This window comes from Phyllopteryx taeniolatus, chromosome 12 (genome assembly GCF_024500385.1).
Source record: "Phyllopteryx taeniolatus isolate TA_2022b chromosome 12, UOR_Ptae_1.2, whole genome shotgun sequence".
Classification (NCBI taxonomy): Eukaryota; Metazoa; Chordata; class Actinopteri; order Syngnathiformes; family Syngnathidae; genus Phyllopteryx; species Phyllopteryx taeniolatus.
In genome coordinates this window covers 11,119,373-11,139,628 of record NC_084513.1, presented here as the reverse complement: position 1 = coordinate 11,139,628, position 20,256 = coordinate 11,119,373, and the positions used below count along the sequence as shown (strand labels likewise).

General features: G+C 41.2%; 1 long non-coding RNA gene across 2 annotated transcripts in view; it reads right to left on the bottom strand.

Moving 5' to 3' along the window:
• The window catches only part of LOC133486854 (uncharacterized), a 148,992-nt gene that overhangs the window by 116,418 nt on the left and 12,318 nt on the right, over positions 1-20,256 (bottom strand). For both annotated transcript variants that reach the window (XR_009791142.1, XR_009791141.1), the window contains exon 2: positions 7,135-7,286. This is a non-coding gene — a long non-coding RNA (uncharacterized LOC133486854). The remainder of the gene's footprint in view (positions 1-7,134; positions 7,287-20,256) is intronic.

Here is a 20,256-nt window from a genome sequence, read left to right as displayed (position 1 = left end):
TGGTTTTAGACCCAGAAATGTCTCAAATCCCTATTCTGGCACGTTTCATAAATACATACACGAACAATAAATATACTAAAAAAGCTTTAAATACAAACGTAGTATCTCATTTCAAGGTGAATAATAGAAGGAAAAGTAAAATATAAAACAGCAATATGACAAAAAAAGTTAAAAGACAATAGTCATTAATAAGCATTATGCTATGAGAATGAAGTTGTAATACAGTGGATATAAAAAAGGTCTACACACACCTGTTCAAATGCCAGGTCTACTAGATCAACTGAACTTTATTTTGGGTTAAACAGAGGCACTTTAAATAGTTTCAGGTGTGTGTTGACACCCATTTAACATGTGTTTGAATGTGATTGGTTAATTCTGAACACAGCCACATCTCCAGTTATAATAGGGTGTGCAAACTTGTGCAACCACATTATCTCAGTTATTTTACTTCTCCTCTCAAAGAGCTCTACAGGTTATAGATGACATAAAAGAGATGGTATTAATGGTGGAAAAAGTTTTTAGATGATTTATCTTGGGATCATATTTTTATATCACAAAAACAGTCATTTGAACAGGGGTGTGAAGACTTTTTATATGCACTGTATTTGTTTTTCATACCATTACACCTTGTAATTAATAAACTATTTTCGTAACTGGATGACGTATTTTTTTTTCATATGGCTCAAAAAGCATCAGTTAATTAAAAAGTGAAAATAATAAAAGCCAAGGCACAAAGCAAAAACTGAAGTGTTAAGTTTAGATGCTTTAATACTGATAATGAAGTAGGCACAGCATCGTTCAGATGTACTCGTATTAAGTGAATGTGTATTCATTGGAATGAGAAAAGCAATATAAGAACAGGAATATATGAAATATGTGGTAGAAGAGTTGAGAGTCAACAAACAGCACAAGTAGAAGTAAAACTATGCTATAACTAAATTGCCTTCACACTGCAGATGCGGTTTCGTGTCAATATTCCTCTGATATGCTGTTTAGTTTTAATAGGAACCCTCAGCTCAAATATGATCCGACAAACACTGAAAGACAAACACAGTCTCTCTGCGGCAATGAAATATACACTATCAAATAGACCTGTACCTTTTTGAATCCGCTGTGTGGGTGAAGCCCAAGTGCAGAACAAACACAATTTTGATATAGCGTTGAGGCTATAACGGCGTCTGACAAGAGTGGAGAGAGTCGTGCTTTGGGATGGCAGCGAAAAGGCAACCTTGTGATACACATGCGTGTCTTGCCTTAGAGGAAGTTTAACTTTTCATAAGAGCTCTGGGAGACCCTGGCAAATTTACGCACATGATGCACATGTGCGCTCGTGCCCACCTGTAGCAGATTTAAATCACAGATTTCAGCCGGTCCCCCCAAACACCCTTCTCGTTTCAGCCATACTTGTTTGAAGAAAATGAGTGGATTCAGGATCAAGAGCCTTTCTGGTGGAATTTAAGTCTGTTTGAGGATTATGACTTCTTCATCCTGTACAAAGCCAGCAGCTAGCCCTCAGAGGCCCGGCTCACTATTGCACTGCACACACAGATGTAGAGCTGATAAAACATACGAGGAGCATCAGCATTTTGAGCACAGAGTTTCAAAATAAATGGGGGAATGGAAAACTTTGCAGTTTTATGCGATAAGAATAGAACTCATTCAATGTTATGGCTAAAAGAATAGATAGCAAAATCAATCATGTACTGTAAATAAAAGGTCTTTAAAACTCAAACACAATATTAAGAATTCAAATAAAAACGCAGACATCCCCATTTTTGTGAATTGAGTAAATTGAGTTTTTTTATTTCTTGTTCCGGGTTAAAGATAATAATTTCAATTTAGGGTATTACAGTATAAGTTACGGTAATATCATATCTCATTTCTCTTAATTGCAACGTTCCTAGCTCCTCCCTCCTCGATGCTCCGAGTAGGGAAGTTGTTCTCACGCAGTTATATTAAGGAGCATCTCAGCTCTCTAAAATGCATATTGAGGCATGAGGATTGAGCATTGAGGAGGAGCAACCACTGATTGTTTCCTTTTTCCTGTGTGGAAAACCTTTAGTTTAAAATGGGCATTTACCAGCTGGATCGTAAATAAAGCAGGGCTTAAAATTTATTAATTCATCTTTTGTTTTTGTCCATCCATCCATCCATTTTCTGAGCCGCTTCTCCTCACTCGGGTCGTGGGTGTTTTTGTCATTCCTTGATTATTTTAGTTTAAAATATACACATTTTGCGAAGTGTCCATTTTATTTTGAGGAGAATTTAGTACTGAAATGACTTAATTACAATTGGCTCCTGATTACTATGCAATCAAAGTCTGTAATAATTAGGATGTCATATATAATTAATTTTGCCACAGCAAGGGAAAAAAAAAAGATTTGATGGTTCTGCAGTTTTAGCATTCCACACAACATAAGTAACATAACACGCTATGCATTTTTAGAAAGCACTACGAATATGTGCTGTTGGGCTCGCCTCCACATACAGCTTGGGCTCTGGTACCAGTCCTCTCAAAAGGGGTTTGACTCTTTTCCACTCTGGAGTTGCCCACGGTTAGAGGCACCGAGCAGGTGTGGGTATACTTATTATATTATCCCCGGCTCGGCGCCTGTACATTGGGGTTCACCCCAGTGGACGAGAGGGGAGCCTCTCTGCGCCTTCGGGTGGGGGAATGGGTCCTGACTGTCGTTTGTGCCTATGCACCAAACAGCAGTTCCGAATACCCACCGTTTTTGGAGTCCTTGGAAGGGGTGCTGGAGAGCGCTCCCACTGGGGACTCCATCGTTCTGCTGGGGGACTTCAATGCTCACGTGGGGAATGACAGTGAGACCTGGAAGGGCGTGATTGGGAGGAATGCCCCCCCGATCAGAACCTGAGCGGAGTTCCGTTATTAGACTTCTGTGCCGATCACAGCTTGTCCATAACGAACACCATGTTCAAACATAAGGGTGTCCATAAGTGCACTTGGCACAAGGTGTGGGTCGTGACCGAAAGAACAAAATCCCTAATACAAGGAGCCGAAATGAGTTTCCTCCGCAGCGTTTCCCTTAGAGATAGGGTGAGAAGCTCGGTCATCCGGGAGGGGCTCAGAGTAGATCCGCTGCTCCTCAACCTTGAGAGGAGCCAGATGAGGTGCCTCGGCCATCTGATTAGGATGCCTTCCTGGTGAGGTGTTCCGGGTGTGTCCCACCGGGAGGAGACCCCGGGGACGACTCAGGACACGCTGGAGAGACTATGTCTCACGGCTGGACTGGGAAAGCCTCGGGGGTCCCCAAGGACGAGTGGACGAAGTGGCTGGGGAGAGGAAAGTCTGGCCTTCCCTGCTAAAGCTACTGCCCCCGCAACACGACCTCGGATAAGCGGAAGAAAATGGATGGATGGATGGATGGTGTACGTGTGGTGATAATAATAATAATTCATACAGGGGGACGATTCATTGGTGACACACATTAATGATGTAACAGCGTCTTTACTCCGGTATATGCGCAACCTACTTCTGCATTTGGCAAAAAAGGTCAAAGCACTTCCTCCCGGCATGTGAATGGCGAAGGGGACTGTGACAAAATCCCGTAGAAACTTTAAATTTCTACAATGTTTTTTTTTTTTGCATGTCACCACAGAGCCACCATAGATGAAAATATTCAATGTTATGCGTGTTTACATACAGTACATACATATTATATTTGTATAAATAAACTTTTGTCCGAAGACACCAGCCATCAAGAAAACCAAATTTTAGAAAGTTCAGCTTCAAACAATATTTAATCCAACCGTAGTCATGCAGTTAGAGTAGCATACACAGGAAATCCATTAACCTGTTTTCCAGGTTGGGTCATGTGACTTTCCATATTGATGTCTCCATGAAATGATATCATCGAGGAGCGAACAAAATAAAGCTGGTCTCTTGGTGCAAATAAAGGAATAAAAACTGTGTACTGTTGTTCATTTAATTTGAATTGCTCTTGTCGGAGCAACAGTAATGTGTATATTTTAAACTTTAATTAGTTTTAGTTTTATGAAAGCCTGTTTGTAGCGAATGAAAAAAGTAATTTCCTACAAATTTAACAGTCCACTAATTTTTGTGTAAAATCTTACTAACTTGAAATGATAATAGGGCACCTCTTATGAAAAATATATCACCATGCAGCTCACAGCATATCCCGTTAGGAAAGCACAAAATCAATATTCAATGAAGACAAACTACTGTTAGCGCCAACATTTTACACGCTCGAGATGAAGGGTTTCCGCCCTGTAATAGATTATTTCTATTTGCTCACAAGACTAAAATGTTGAAATTGCCAAAGGAAGGGTGGGAAACCTACGGCTGGTGGGCCATACGTGGTCTGTGAAAACAAGGAAAATAACAGGTAAAATTGTAATGTTGGGTTAATTTAGACACAAAGACAAGGCCTTTCTCCATCTGAGCCTGAGCAAGGTTTACATTTGACACCCTCACACTTCTACATTCTTTAGGCTCGTCATCATCTATCAGGAAAAAAAATCCGGCCAACCGCCCGATGGCACCGGGCAAATGGAGCAGCGAACGAGTTGGGGTGAGAGGAAGGAGCGTCTCCTGCAGACAGTCGCAGCGGGAGCGCGGACTAACTATAGCCACATCAATGAGTACCTCTCACAGCAAGGACACCTCCCTTCACTTTGAAAATAAAATAAATTAAACAACAAAGAGGGACGCTGACATTCAGGGCCAGTTCAGTTTACCACACAAAATAGCTGCTGGTCGAACGTCCTCTTGTCCTGCATAAACTGCTACAGCAGTGCCTTGCGTGTTTAATTCGCAATGTGTCAATGCTTATAACTCAAAACATCTTTCCTGATTGAAATAAATGGAAATGCTATTAATCTGTTCCAGTGCCCCATAAAAACACCTCCAAAATTTTTATTTTTAACAAGGAAAATTACATTACAGTATTGCACTGCAAAACATACAAGACGAATATAGAGAATGTAAAGAATTCAACAGTTTGTGCATCATGATAATTCAATGGGCATTGTGCTGCTTCTTCTGGTGTATACGCCTTGACCACCAGGGGGTAGTGTAGTACATACAGACATACTACACCAAGATACGATGTTGAAACATGGAAGACCGTCACAACTATCCATCCATCCATCCATCCATCCATCCATTTTCTGAGCCGCTTCTCCTCACTTGGGTTGCGGGCGTGCTGGGGCCTATCCCAGCTATTATCGGGCAGGAGGCGGGGTACACCTTGAACTAGTTGCCAGCCAAACGCAGGGAACATACAAACAAACAACCATCCGCACTCACATTCACACCTACGGGCAATTTAGAGTCTTCAAATAACCTCGCATGCATGTTTTTGGGATGTGGGAGGAAACCGGAGTGCCCGGAGATAACCCACGCAGGCACGGGGAGAACATGCAAACTCCACACAGGCGGGGCCGGGGATTGAACCCTAGTCCTCAGAACTGTGAGGCAGACGCTCTAACCAGTCGTCCACCGTGTCCCCCCCCCACTCCCCCCCTCCCCCCCTCCGTCACAACTAACTTGCAATAATATTAGTCATTTAGACAGAGGATAAAGAATCTATCGCTAGCGTAGTAGTATAATTTATGTCACTTTTATCTTATTGTCACAATATCAATAAATAAAATACCAATGTTTAGTTTAGTTAGTTTAGTTTATGTCAGTGTCGATTCTTAGTTATCCAGGTCAAGGTAATCCACGAAGGTTGAAAACGTGGCAAATAGACTCTTCATTTTTATTGAATTCAGTGTGTTTTTTCTTGTTTACCGAAAATGTTCAAAAATACCTTCTGCAATTATGCTAACGACTTGCTGTGACTATTGTTGTATGCTCTGTCTACATGTATTGCTAATACTGCAGTTCAAATAGGTCGTTTAAGGTTTACAATTATCGCAACATCGATGTTAGTTTCATTAGCCTGTCTATGTCATTTTGCATTGTGTGTTACCGTTAAGCTAGTGGACCTTATTAAGAGAACGTTATGCGGTGAAGTTAAATACACAACATATAATTGTCATTGTTTCATGTTTAGTTTGACAGTAAACTTCAGCTAGCAGGGGCAACAAACGTGCTGAAGCCTTCTTTTTGAAGTATTGTTCACTATCTCCCAAACTGCTGCTCATTGTGAAATGAGGTGCGTGCGACCATAGCTAATGCTCATAACTCAGTTTTGCTTGCAACTCAAGACATAAAAATAGGCCAACCGATGGCTCGTATCTCAGGTCACAATTTGAATTTAATTGAATTGGATTCACAGGATGAGAAAGTTGTCTGCCTCGCCGGCCTGAACCTGGACGCAAGCAGGTAACCATCTTTGTACTTCCTCAAGCATCACACACACACAATCAATAATGGAAAAATATACACTGCGAAAGGCCGTTGTTGCGCTGCCTACAAGCGGCAATGACGAATGATTTTGTGCCACTTATGGCAGCAAGGTGCATGCAGTGAGGGGAGTGGAAGGCCTTTTTAATAGTGGAAGGAAAGAATTAAATCAAAGCCAGGAGGGCCTCCTCTGGAAGGGAGAGACGCTGCATCCCTTTGCTCTAAATCATAGCTCTTCTTAAACCCTTCGCCATTTTTCTACATTATATGAAGAAACCTGTCACGGCTGTCTATGGCAAAGTTTACAAATCATGATTTATCCCAGACAGAATCTCCAAACACCTGTGTGGGAGAAAATCTGCATCTCCCGCTGTATTATTTGTGGGCCAGAAAGTTTTCCTTTGAGTTCTGAAAGAACTGCACATTTTGCAGGTCCACTCACTGGCCTTAACATACAATGGGATCCAAACTCCATCTCTATCTCCTTCTTCTTTATGGAGTATTTTCTCACTATATAAAAAGGCTCATCTAGACTTTTGATTTTGGAGAAATCCATTAGAAAAAAAATTCAAATAGAAAAAAATATTATATATATATATATATATATATGTTTAAATATAGAGTCCATATCTATGTTGTTCTCTACATGTGCAACAAAACGCCTAGTTCAGGTGCTCAATGTAAAGCTCGGGCTCGAAGACATCGTTTTACTGAGCCAGTGTTGGAGAAATACAAGAAGTGGCCTAAAAAGCTATGCAAAGTTTTCCAAAAGGTCAAACATTAATCAAACTCATTACCTGTGGAAGAAAAGGATCTCGGTTGCTGGAAACTCATTTAGCAGATTTTTAACCTCTATTTTCTTTTCAAAGGGCTGGAGAATCCCAAAGGATGGGGACATCCATGACTGCTCATTTACAACTGGAAGTGAATCATAATTATCCTCCACGGCCTGCAAGAGATGAAAACAACTCTTTAAAAAAAAAATAATAATAAATAAAAAAACTATACAGTATATGGGCAAAACAGCATTGTACTATGTCTTCATTTGTATAGTCTCAATTTTTAAACCTGTGACACTCTTCAAGAAGCCCAAACAAGCTACTTTGTGCTCTGCAAACAGACAAAAGCCACATCAGGGAGAAAATCCATCTTAGTGGCCACAGAGTGCCAGTTTCTCCCACTTTATCCAGAAAAGAAAGCGACAGAGCCAAAGCTGAACGAGGGGAGAAAGTAAGCCCGGGATGAGGGGCTCTCAGTCTAGTGCCTTGTCCCTTTTTTTCTTCTCTCCAGTGCTGAATATTGGCCAAGCATGCGCTTCTTATCACGTTAGCATTGCTGAATGCAGAACAGAGGACCATAGCTGCACACAGAAAGAAGGCTGGGTAGTTTGTCATATATTGCAAATATGTTAATATAGCAGTATGTTGAGGTGATATAATGGTGTGCTAATTGATTGAAAATGCATGGGCAATAAATGCTTTTTTTTTTTTTTACAAATTAAATTGTTCAATAGAAATGTACTGTTATAACATTTCAAGATAGATAGATAGATAGATAGATAGATAGATAGATAGATAGACAGACAGACAGACAGACAGACTGTATTCATCCCATAAGAGTATTTGGAAATTTGTGTTGTATTAACTCAAAATTGAAAGTTATAATCGACATAATACTGCTTCTTAATTTACAATTTTTTTTGGCATTTGAATCATGACCACTAAATTGAAACAAATTATCTCTAATTGTGTATTATCCAAACAAAAGATAATATTGAAGGTGTATTTTCTCCTACAAGAAGGAAGAGGCTGGGGCGGGGGGACAAACAAACACATGATGAAAAACAAGAGAACAGTTCATGCTCTAAGGGAAGTCCAGGCTGTAAATGTGCACAATATTGCACATTATATACATGTCATTTGTGAGTGCACTCCAAGTGACGCAGTGTCAAATCTGTATGACAGATTTAGGTGAATGCTGGTGAAGGCAGCTCTGCATGGGGAGAAAGCGGCTTAGGGCTAACAAGTGCGGCCGCAACAAGATCTCCAGCAGGCAGCGAGGAGCTGCACACCAACCGATAGAAGGGAAACCAAGCTATAATCTCACATTTCCTTATTTCTTAGAAGGATATTTACCTCCTTGTGTCAGGCTATTCTTTTTTTCAGAAATCTTTCCTTTACTGATGGCAAAAAAATGACATTGCAAAATGCTAAAAAGGTGTTACTCTGTAATTACGCCGAAGTTGCACAAGAACATACATAGTCATCTGGTGACTGATTCATAAAAGGTATGGCGTGATCACAAGTGACTTTACATGAGACACATCAAGTCTCTAGAGTGGAGTTGGAATTATTCCTGGTTTCTAGGGTAATGTCGCCCTCTTTTGGAGCTTCGGAAAATGAACAAGCCCCCTATTGGATCAGGTGGAAATGAACAGACGAGACCAGTGGTTCTCGAACTTTTTACACGTACCACCTAAAAAAAAAATACTACCGGTAGCTCTCCACGTACCAACATCAGGACAAACATTAAAATACAGTATGCATAAGTGTTCATCAAAAACGACACAAATGTTTTATTCCTAAGAACTAAATGAATCGATTGCAAGCCATGGTAACATTATGCAGTTTGAAAATTAACACAATTCTTAAATATAGGTTAAAAAAAAACTGCACTTAGATTTTTTTTGTTCTTAATGATTCTATTAACATACATTGAACATAAACAAACATTTTACCTAAATAAATGTTTAAAAACAGTTATTACAGATTAAATGTATTCAAAAGTTAATGACAACCGAACTGTACTGCAGCAGTGATTCTTTTGCGTACCACTAGAGTCAACCACGATTCGTAGCACCCTTTAAGAAGTACTGTACTGTACCTTTACTTGCATTTGGTTAAACAACTATAACGGTGTGTGGAAACAGTACTACAGTCAAACCCAATCACTTTAAAATTCACTAAGTTGAATTAACTTAATCAGAACTATGTTTTTATTTGAATAAGCAATGATATTTTAGGGCAATGTTCCCAGCCTTTAGTAAACCAAGGCACATTTTTTTACATTTAAAACAAATAAAAAATAAAAATAAAGGGTGTCCTGGTGCCAAGTGCACATGTGGTCACCCTTATGGCTGAACATGGTGGACAATCCATGACGAGCCCAGAAGTAACAGAACACCACTCAGGTTCTGGTCGTGGGCGCCATTCCAAGTCTCACTAATCACGCCACTCCAAGTCTCACTGTTATTGCCCACGTGAACGTTTTAGTCCCCCAGCACCCCCTTCAAGGACTCCAGAAAGGGAGGGTACTCTGAACTGCTGCTTGGCGCATAGGAACAAACAACAGTCAGGACCCATCCACCCACCCGAAGACAGAAGGAGGCTAACCTCTCATCCACCGGGATAAACCCCAACGTACAGGCACCGAGTTGAACGGCAATAAGTATGCCCACACCTGCTCGGCGTCTCTCCCTGTGGGCAACTCCAGAGTGAAAAAGAGCCCAACCCCTCTGAAAGAGGAGTGGTACTGGAGCCCAAGCTGTGTGTGGAGGTGAGCCCGATTATATCTAGTCGGAACTTCTCAACCTCACACACAAGCTCGGGCTCTTTCCCTGCCAGAGAGGTGACATTCCTAGAGCCAGCTTCTGTAGTCGGGTATTGGACCGCCAAGGACCCCGTCTTCGGCTGCCACCCAGCTCACAAGAACCCGACCCCTTTGGCCCCTCTCACAGGTGGTGAGCCCATGGGAAGGAGAATCCACGTTGTCTCTTCGGGCTGTGCCCGGCTGGACCCCATAGGTGCACCTCCACGCCTGGCTCTTTCCCGCGTCCAGGAAAGGGAAATGTAGGACCATTTATATTTATCATCATAAGGGGTCTATTTGCTGTACTCTGTCTTGTCCCTCACCTAGAACCTGTTTGCTATTGGTGACCCTACCAGGGGTGTAAAGCCCCAGACAAGCTCCTTCGCGCTCCTAGGTTCATCAGGACACATAAACCCCTCCACCACAATAAGGTGACAGCTCAGTCAGGGGCCTTCTGCCATTTATGTGAAGAATTACTGTTTGTTTTTCCTGTCACTATATATCGCTTGCATAGCTAGATGAGCAAAGATTCATTATTTGTACTAAATAAATAATTATCTTCAGACCAAAAAAAGTGAACTTGGATAATCTTGGTGTGTCATGAGGGATCATCAGGTGTGCTGTGGGAAATTATTCAAGTGCTATCCTAATGTGTGGTACAGTGATTGGGAAGCATTGTGGCGGTATTAAATCTGAAAGCCCCCTGACATCTAGTGGACAAATGACAGACTGCAGTGCAGCAGATAACTGTGCATTTTCAACGCGTTCCAAACATCCACACAAGAAGGCGTCAGCCAATATTCAACTACGAGGCAGACGTGCTAACCACTAGATCACCGTGCTGCTACACAATTAGTGAAATTGAAGTGTTCCTCAAATGATGCAAGACATATACAGATCCCTATCCACGGCACATTAGTGGGAAATTATCAAATTTTACATAATTAGCCCAAAAATTATTTATTTACTACAAATAACATACTGTAGCTATATATTCCAGCGATGCATAGCGATAGGCAGAACAATTAAATGTTCTTCCTCGAGATGGCAGAAAGTACAAAGTCAACCTGTGCATAAACTTTTTGTGAAATTTTGGTTTGGTGGTTATCCATTACATTTCTTTCCCCTCATGTAAAATACATGCCTTGGTCCAATAAGGGTTGGAAACCACTTCTTCCTAGTTGATGAAGGGCATGATTTATTTTTATTACATCATAAAACTGTAGTTGCTATGAATTATTATTTATGAACAATAAGCCACTATGCATTTGGCCATTCTTCTTCTTTTCCTTTCGGCTTGTCCCCTTAGGGGTCGCCACAGCGCGTGATCCTTTTCCATGTAAGCCTATCTCTTGCATTCTCCTCTCGAACACCAACTGCCCTCATGTCTTCCCTCACAATATCTATCAACCTTCTCTTTGGTCTTCCTCTAGCTCTCTTGCCTGGTAGCTCCATCCTCATCATCCTTCTACCATTACTGAGTCTCAGAGAGCTGCTGCAGATCAGGCCGATTACCAGCAGAGGGAGTCATCATCCACCGTACTGAGTGAGTTGCAATGAGTTGCAGGGCACAAGCAATTTTACTTTATTAAGCAAAGCTAGGGGGCAGCAAGTTGGTGCAGCGGGTCTGCCTGAGAGTTCTGACCTTGAATTTCAGCTCAGGCCTTCCTGTGCGGAGTTTTTGTGTTCTCCCCGTGCTTATGTGTTTTCTCCTAGTACTCCTAGCTTCCTCCCACATTCCAAAAACATTCATGTTAGATACATTGAGGACGCTATAGTCTAAATTGTCCATGGGTTTGAATGTGAATGTTCGTTTGTCTATACATGCCCTGCAATTGACTGGCCACCAATCCAGGATGATGGGGCCTTGACAGTGGGCCAGGTGGGACCTGCCTGCAGGGCTCTGACAAGATAATGCTGTCATGTTGGTACAAAGGATTTTATGCAAAGGACAGCTGCAGCTTGTCAACTCGGGCCAGTAGCTTGACTCAAAGCCTCCAGGATAATATGTACATCTTTGAGAATTTACATTTAAGCAGAACTCTTGTCACTGTTATGTGTGTGTTGGTTTTGGGGGGGAAATTGTAGCAAATAGTCCTCATAAAGTATATGAAGTCTCATTGATGCAGAAATTTATACAAGTGCAAAATGTGTGAAAGAGCACTATAGGACTCAAACAATATAACGGAATCTCAGCAGTTTAATTCCCCTTAAAGTTGTACAGTTATGAATTTGAATATGAAGCTCAAAAGTTCAAAGGTTGAAACAGCGTTATACATGACGTCATGCAAGACTTCAACAAATCTCGCAAAATTTCAAGATAACCTGTGAGACTTCCGTTCAGGGAGCAACAACAGAATTTAAATGCACACAAGTATGTTTTGTTTTTCTCTTTGGCATTTAGTGATTACCAGAGAACCCGGAAGTGATTGTGGCATGACAGTTGCGTAGTGACAAAAGCTACATACATCTACGTTCAGGCTGCAGTATAATATGGTTAAGTTGACAAAAATCATGAAAGTAGACTGTGGCTTGGTGGAAGAAGAAGAGGAGGCAACACTTTCAATAAAATATATTTCCAAAACCGCCCTCAATTACTCTTTGACAATTCAAGGTGACATTAATATATTAATTTAACGTTTTGTTGAAATGAATGTTTGCAACCACCTGCGAGAGTTAGCGTGTCTTCAACTGCTAAAATACTGTAGAACTGATACTGAAGCAAATAACATGGCTAACTAGCATGGCTAACATTAGCTCGTTTGTGCTCTGATGTCACTTCACAAAGTGGCGAAGAACAGAGAAATAGTTACCGTACTAATTTTCTGATAAGAACTTTTACTGTTGTACTACATTTTTATTTTATTTAGAAAAATGTTATTTATTTTCTTTTTATGTTTACTCATGTATCAAATATTCTATGTTTAAAAATAAAAGGCTTGTGTTCAATAGAAAAATAGGTATTGTTAATTACCCAAATGTCAACATAATACATTTTAGAGTTGTAAACTGTAATACTGTGATACCATGAAAACGCAATATTATTTTGCACAAGGTTAGTATATAGTCAGAAGCTGATAGCAGCCCATGGCCAACCCCAATTATTTATATTTATCAGTATCATTCTGGAATTGATTCATTAAACTTCTATTATTTTCTATAGGAAACTTTGATTCGAAATACATACTACCAGTGTTTCACCAGAATAAATAGGGTTAGACTTTAAAGATTCCATTGTAAATAGTTTTACAGTTAAGTTAGTTTTATGTTATCTACGATAACAAATTGTGAAAAAAAATAAAATAAAATAACCGCTACGCTAATCTTTAACAGGGGGAAAGAAAAACTATTATACAGTTAACAAATCATTACTCATGTTGCTGTCAGTGAATTGGAAACTCCACTTTGTCTTTCAATGCAAGATGCACCATGGCAATAGAGCTTTCCACCAAAAGAGGGTAGTGTTGTCCTAATAATATAGCAGAAAGAGTCAAAGGATGAGGAAATTGCAAATGTATTTAAGTTATTGTGTTAGTCAAAAAAAATGGATGATGGATGCAGTTGCAATAGCTTCGCTGGTTGGTACGTTACAACAACACTGGGTAAATGAAAGTCAGTACAATGTATCATCTATCATCATGTATGGCATCTCTATAGAAATACACCACACTTACATCAATAGGAAAAAAAATAAATCACGGTTATAACAACTAACAAATGATCATATTTTCATTAAAATGACACAGGAAAAGATCCCATGTGGACTATGATTACAGTATCCATAGGCTCCCACTACAGTATCTATAGCCTCCCACTTCATGTCCTGAGAGACTGTAATTCCCAGGAACTTGAAGGTCTTGACAGTTGGCAAAGGGCAGTTGCCAACTGCGTGAGGGGCAGCTGTGGCGAAGGATGCCTCCTGAAGGCCACAATCATTTCTACAGATGATGGTATAGTACAATGAAAAGCAGATGAACTATTAACTATTTTTCAGGAGCAAGTAAAATTCAGTGGATCATTATCCAATGTGTTCGACACTAGGGTTATAAAATTAAAAGTAAAAATATTATGGAAATTTTACTTTTTCATTGTTTGTCTACAAATATTTGGGTCTCTGGAGTGTTTGCCCACCCATCAAGTGTGAAATTAAACACCCAAGTAAATATTGTGTTGTCTGGCTATTTCAGTTTGTGAGCGAGCTGTTCTTCATTTTACTTATTTAGTCAGTTTCTCAGCATCTGCACCACTTGCACACTGTCTGAGGAGTATCTGCAACATTTGCACAATCGACATTGTCCCAGACTATCACACTACGAGTCACTTAAACTGCATACATTCCTTGAAGTCTCTGCGCCCTTTGCACAATGGTCATTGCACCGGACTCTTGCTCATTCCAACTGCTCTAAGTGCTAGAGGACTCTGCATCTTTTTGCACAATTGTCCAAAAAAAAATAATTGTACCGGCATTACCAGATAACTAGCAACCCTTTATTGCTCAGTGACTGTTTTTCTCAATGTCTTTATGTCTCAAATGTTTTTCTCTGTCATTTGACTGTCGTCGTACAAGAGTGGCTCCAACTACCGGAGACAAATTCCTTGTGCGTTTTTTTGACATACTTGGCAAAATAAAGACGATTATGATTATGATTCTGAAATTAATTTAAATGCCATTAATAAATTTTTGTCTAAAAAAAAACTGGTTTTGTTTTGTGGTTTTAATAAAGAAAATTAGCACTCTTGTATAAAAACAATAAAACATAAAAGACAATATAAAGAAATAAACTGGTTTTATAACATGTAAGCCTTCTATAAAATGTATGACTACTGTATGTACTGTAGTATTCATGTGTTGTATGTGTGCCTTTAAGGGGTGTGGCCTAATGAGGAGCTGGAGTTGGGTTGGCTGCGGCTAGTATGCGTGTGAGCGACTGGGCAAGAGTTATGGCCAACAAGTGTTCTCATTTTGTATTTGTGTGTTTTACAGTGTGTCCTGCTCAATCAACTGGCTTTCCTTGCCCACATGCGAGGGCATTACAGTACAGTGCTGCCTTGAGATTTGAGTGACCCAATTTACAAGTTTTTCGAGTATGAGCCGCCATCGACCAATTTTGAATTTATATTTTTTGCTTTGACTTGCAAGCACAGACTTGAGATACAAATGCTGTATTGTGGCAGGGAAGTCAACTCAACACACTTACGAATAAGCAGCAAAGTTTGAACAATTCATCTAAAAAGATGCTTCAAGCTGTTCAATGCCACTCCCAGTTGAAGTTTAGTGTCAAACTAAACATCAAACAAAGAGAACTGTGCCTAGTGTATTTAAAATAGCCAAACTGTCTAAATACTGGCCCCACTCGCTTAATTCTAATGCTAATTAGGATCTATGTTGCAGTGCGTTAACCCTTTAATCAAGGGATTGAAACAAAATGTTTCAGGAACAACATGTAGACAGACAACATAACAGCACTCACGGTCATATCCTCTGCGTAGAAACAATAATACTTCTACCGTACTGATGAGGTGAGAGAGGAGTTCAAACATGAAACCCACTGCCCCACAGCAAATTGATTGGCTGATCTGCAAAGATGCAAGGACTGCCTAGAAGGACTCATAATAATGCAATTATTTTAAATTCTATTTAATTATGTTATTACTTTATGTTATTTATAAAGTATAATATTACAGAGTGCTATTTTTCCTCATTAAAATACACATTGCAACATTTTTTGTTTTTGGGGGAAGGCTGAAACGGATTACTGGCATTTCCTTTCATTTCAGTGGGGAAAGATGGCACCACTGTACTTTATTTGCTCCATTTGTACGGCGGCATATCTGAAGCTCGCTCGGAACTCCAGATTTTGGTTCGCAAAACAAAGTTAAAAAACATTGACCAAGTAATAGCTCGTAACAAAAAAAAACCTATAAATTGAGGCACATAAGTCAAGGTACTCTACCACTATATTTGATGAAGAATTATTATTATTATTATTATTATTAAAATGCAATGACCAGTAATTGTACAATGCACTGTTGAATCAAAACTAGTTGAGAATGCTTCAATGTGGCACAAAATTGATAAAATCTTAGTCATGTATAACAAGGTGTTGTGGACATGCGTACCCAATAGGTTTATACAGTAAAGGGATCAAAATCCCAACAATAAAAAGTGGCATCTAACCATTCACAACATAATTTCACAAACTGATTCCCTCCTCATTCTCTCCTGTGTCATGTGAATAATTTATCTTGGATCTCAAATCCGCGGCAGGTTTACAGTGGGAGCAGCATGGGGGATTATGCATGAAGCTGAGAAACACTTCTTCACAACCCCTGCTGTGAATGGTGGCCTGCACTCGACATCAGAATGGGAAATCGTCTACACCTGACAGAGCTCGTCTGACGAGAGCCTCGTGTCTCATTATAAGCGACTCATAATGTGTTCTATTGTGTGTGGATGTGTGTGTGCAGGAGAATTATTAGCATGTGAATGTGAAATGTATGGCCTGATATTTTCCTTTATGGGTGTAAATGACAAACTTAGGGGATGTAAGGTTTCTAAATTGAGCATCAAGTGACACGGAGAATTGTGCTCGGTCTTCTCCTAAACGTGACAACCCTCTGACCTTTACTGCAAGTCTGTCGCTGTAACACATGCATTCTCACATTGTCTCTCACAATGTCACATCCTTTTGTCTTCTCTTCAACCTTTTTCCTCTAAATACAAGCAGTGTATGTAACTAGATTACGCAATTTAAATGTAATTGTAATCCATGACATTACTGGGAGAAAATGTGTAATTAAATTACATTTGCTTATGGAAAATTTGATTACAATTTAGTTACTTGTGAAAAAATCGCAGCAAAAGCACAGATTTTTTTTCATATCACGTTCACCTTCCAAAGCCGACTTGCAGACCACAGACTCTCAAATATGACAAATATTTCCAAATCTGACCTTGAAGCGTGTGGCATGGTGAATAACTGGTTAGCACATTTGCCTCACAGTTCTGAGGACCCGGGTTCAAATCCGGCCTCGCCTGTGTGGAGTGTGCATGTTCCCCCCTGTACCTGCGTGGGTTTTCTCCGGGTACTCTGGTTTGCCAAAAACATGCATGGTAGGTTAATTGAAGACTTTATATAGCCCGTTCGTGTGAATGTTTTTTTTAATTCGATATGCCCTGTGATTGGCTGGTGACCAATTGAGGGAGTACCCCGGCTCTCGCCCAGACTTAGCTGGGATAGGCTCCAGCACACTCGCAACCCTAGTGAGGATAGGAAATACAGAAAATGGATGGATGGATAGATTTATGCAGGTAGTTACACTTTTGAACACATAAAAGAACATTGACTTTTGAGCAGTTTCATCTTCATAAGTGTTGACTTTTTTATGGAACATTCACTGATCTGGGTGGTCATATGAAGCGACAGTGTCTAAATTGTGCATGTCTTTTATTCGGTCTACATGGTATGGTATGGTGGTTTTCCACATGCTGTACAGATTTAATGCAAGAAACAGTTTTTTATGATGTACTTACATTTCCTCATGTTTGTTATCAGTTTATTATTTGGGTAAATTAATCATTATTTAAAAAAAATAAGCTGTTTATTGACAACCCAGTTAGAGTTTACTGTAAAATTAAGCGCACAACAAAAATGATTACACTCATTGAATATTAACCCTAAGCTAAGTAATTTCTGGTGCCTCCTAACGCTGGAATTCAGTTTTACAACAAAGCCTTCGTCGCTTCGATATGACGTAGGCTAAAGGCTCCTTTACCACAGCGGACCGATACAAAGTCCACATCAATGCAGACACTGCACCGCCTGTTGATCTCCCGTTCTACTCTTGCCTCACACGTGAACAAGACCCCAAAATAGTTGAACTCTCCTCCACTTGGGGCAGGATCTCATCCCACCCTTTTCTGACTGAGGACCATGGTCTCAGATTTGGAGGTGCTGATCTTCATCTAACCGCTTCACACTCTGCTGCGAACCACTCCAGTGAGAGTTGCGATCACGGCTTGATGAAGCCAACATAACCACATCAAAAAACAGATGTAATACTGAGGCCACCAAACCGGATTCCCTCTATGCATGGGCTGCGCCTACAAATTCTGTCCATAAAAGATATTAACTGAATCGTGACCAGTGTTGCCACAGTTACCTTGAAAAAGTAACTTAGTTACTTTACTGATTATTAGACTTTACGCCGATCTTAAAAGTGAAAGTGAGTGACAAACACACATACACCACAGTAATTTCGATGTGAAGAGTGACCTTTTTTTCTAACTACGTGACGTCAGCCATGCAGCACTTTCAACCAGCTCACAGACGAAGTTGAAAGTTCTCACTTTTCATTGTAAATATTATTTAAACTAAGTATTGTAAGTCCTAAGTGAGTCAGTCCTTAACCTCCATGACCGATTGATGATCATGCACTTGGTATGGATAATTAACCCACAGGGAAATCGACAGGCGGATCGGTGCAGCGTCTGCAGTGATGCAGACTTTGTATCGATGCGTTGTGGTAAAGAAGGAGCTAAGCCAAAAGGCGAAGCTCTTGGTTTACCGGTCGATCTACGTTCCTACCCTCACCTATGGTCACGAGCTGTGGGTCGTAACCGAAAGAATAAGATCCCGGATACAAGCGGCCGGAATGAGTTGCCTCCGCAGGGTGTCCGGGCTCTTAGCGATAGGGTGAGAACTCGGTCATCAGGGAGGATCTCAGAGTAGAGCTGCTGCTCCTCCGCATCAAGAGGAGCCAGATGAGGTGGCTGGGGCATCTGATTCGGATGTCTTCCGGACGCCTCCCCCGTGACGTGTTCCGGGCACGTCCCACCGGGAGGAGACCCCGGGGACGACCCAAGACACGCTGGAGAGACTACATCCTTCGGCTGGCCTGGGAACGCCTCGGGATCCCCCCGGAAGAGCTGGATGAAGTGGCTGGGGAGTGGGAAGTTTGGGCGTCCCTGCTAAAGCTACTGCCCCCGCGACCCTACCTCGGATAAGTGGTAGAAAATGGATTGATGGATGGATTAACCCACAATGCATTGCGCGTTTAACACCCCAGTAAAACTATTCTTAATGTGTAAATAAAAACGTAACAAAAATCAAATGCACTTTTTACTAATGAAAATAAAAATAGTGTGGCGACAGTGAAATCTTGCATTTCTTTGCACTTTTATGGTACTGCACCGTCACTGTGCATTGTGTAATAAATAATCACTTCCCAATCGCTTTCTTCTATTCGTTGGAAAAAAGGGTGGTCTTGGTTAAATGCTTCTGCACATTTGGACTGCTCTTTGTTTGAATCACCAGCTACAAATAACTGTTTGGTGAGAGACATGGATGATGCAAAAGTAAGTATTGTTGAATTGAAGAAGTAACTGAAGTCTAATTACTTTCTCGGGAAAAGTAATGCGTTACTTTGCTGGTTACTTAAAATGGTGGATTTTTGGAGTAACGTGTTACTTTGTAACAGTGATGCCGGTTACTTTGTAACACGTTAACGGCATCACAGTCGGTGACAGAGGGCAGCCTTGGCGCAGTCCAATCCTCACCAGAAACAAATCCAATTTACTGCCAGCAATGCGGACCAAATTATGACACTGGTCGTACAGGGACCGGACAGCCCGTATCAGGGGGTTCGGTACCCCATACTCCCAAAGCACCCCCGACAGGACTCCCAGAGGGACACGGTCGAACGCCTTCTCCAAGTCCACAAAACATGTAGACTGGTTGGGTGAACTCCCATGCAGCGTTCGAGGACCGTGCAGAGGGTGCAGAGCTGGTCCACTGTTCCAAGGTCAGGACCAAAACCACACTGCTACTCCTGAATCTGAGATTTGACTTCCCGACAAACCCTCCTCTCCAGTACCCCTGAATAGACCTTGACAGGGAGGCTGAGGAGAGTGACCCCCCGGTAGCTGGAACACACACTCCGGTCCCCCTTCATAAAAAGGGGACCAGTCTGCCAATCCAGACACTGTCCCTAATCTCCGTGCGATGTTGCAGAGGCGTGTCAACCAGGAAAGCCGCAGAACATCCAGAGCCTTTAGGAACCCTGGGCGAATCTCATCCACCCCCGGGGCCTTGCCACCGAGGAGCTTTTTAACCACCTCAGTGACCTCAACCCCAGAGATAGAGTCCCCAGCAGGAGCGCTCTCCAGCACCCCCTCCAAGGACTCCAAAAAGGGTGGGTACTCTTAACTGCTGTTTGGTGCATAGGCACAAACAACAGTGAGGACCCGTCCCCCCACCTGACGGCGGAGGGAGGCTACCCTAACATCCACCGGGGTGAACCCCAATGTACAGGCGCCGAGCCGGAGGGCA